This window comes from Crinia signifera, chromosome 1, assembly GCF_055691185.1.
Source record: "Crinia signifera chromosome 1, ASM5569118v1, whole genome shotgun sequence".
Taxonomy (NCBI): Eukaryota; Metazoa; Chordata; class Amphibia; order Anura; family Myobatrachidae; genus Crinia; species Crinia signifera.
The window spans coordinates 58,173,284-58,175,168 of record NC_139217.1 but is presented as its reverse complement, the minus strand read 5'-3'; positions in this window follow the sequence as shown (position 1 = coordinate 58,175,168).

Below are 1,885 nucleotides of genomic sequence, written 5' to 3'. Positions count from 1 at the left end.
GTGCATCCCCACTTCTTTGCCTATTGTATGTTGTGGAGTTCCAGCGCGTCACAACTTCTTGTTTGAGGTGATGACAGGGCAGTTTCAGAAGTTTTTGATTGTGTTCTAGGCTTTGGCAGGCAGTGGCAGAATGGCGAAAGTGTCCCGCAATTTTGTGGGCCGGCGCAATCATCTCCTGCACTTTAATTTATTGTGTTGGCAAAACATGGCACATGTTGGAAATTGCAATTGCGTACAATGTTACTGGCGTTGTCCAATACCACAAATCACCAAGAGAGTATAATTGGGGTAATCCACGGCGCAATGATTTCCTTCGGTTTCTCTAAGAGGTTGTCAGTGTTGTGCCTCTTACTGAAACCGGTGATACACAGTGTAGCCTTCCCTGGAAGGAGATGGCATTTCGAAAATGCTGCTGCAGAAGGCGATGCCTCTACCCAGTGGGCTGTCACAGTCATATAGTCCTTAGTTTGCCCTGAACCACTTGTCCACATGTCTGTGGTTAAGTGGACAGTGGGTACAACTTAATTTTTCAGGGCACTGAGGACATGTTTTTGGATGTCTCTGTAAATACTGGGTATCACTTGCCTAGTGAAGTGGAATGTAGATGGTATTTGGTACTGGGGACACAATAGTTCCATCAATCGTCTAAATCCGACTGATGGCAGACACACATCTAACACCAACATAGCTGTCAAGGCCGCAGGTATCCATTTTGCCATAGGATGACAACTGTCGTACTTCGTCCTCATGGCCAACGACTATTGCAAAGTCAATTGCTTAGTGCAAGACATAGCGGTGTTCCGACTTCCCCTCTGGGATGATGAATGAATCCCAGCAGCAGCGACAGCAGTAGGCGTTGCACTGCAGGCAGGGCCGTTTCTAGACAATTTAGCTCCCAGGGCGAAGAAATAAAAATGCGCCCCCCCCCCAATACATAGCATGGTATTATAGTAATTTCGCGCGCCGAAGGCGCGCGCCGAAATAGGGGGTGTGGCTTGATATTAAAAGGGGTGTGGCTTAATGTAAGGCGTGGTCTAGCAGGAAAACAATTACCTTATATCACACTTTTGCAACCTGCAAGACCAGACATTGGTTGCTGCAGGAATTGTTATTGTCCTCCCGCACTTAAGTTGGCTGGCTGAAGGCCACACAATGACCTAGTACGCTTCACAATGACAGGCTACTTAAATCATTATACACTATTTATCTGTGATGCCAATTACACATTACGCCGTACACTGTGATGACGATTACATATTACGCCGCACACCGTGATGACAATTACACATTACACCGCACACCAAGATGCCCATTAGACCACACACTGTGATGGCAATTACACAATACTCCCCACATCGTAATGCCCATTACACATTATGCCCCATGTGCCGCTGCCGCACAACCGATGCTGTTTACTAATATGCCCCCACAGTGCCAGATATGCCCCCACAGCGCCACAAATATATACCCCACAGTGCCACATATATGCCCCCACAGTGCCACACATATGCCCCCACAGTGACACAAATATATGCCCCCACAGTGACACAAATATATGCCCCCACAGTCCCACAAATATATGCCCCCACAGTGCCACACATATGCCCCCAGTGCCACAAATATATGCCCCCACAGTGCCACAATTATGCCCCACAGTGCCACACATATGCCCCACAGTGCCACAGATATATGCCCCCAGTGCCACAGATATATGCCCCCAGTGCCACAGATATATGCCCCCAGTGCCACAGATATATGCCCCCCAGTGCCACAGATATATGCCCCCCAGTGTCACAAACATATGCCCCCAGTGCCACAGATATATGCCCCCAGTGCCACAGATATATGCCCCCAGTGCCACAGATATATGCCCCCAGTGCCACAG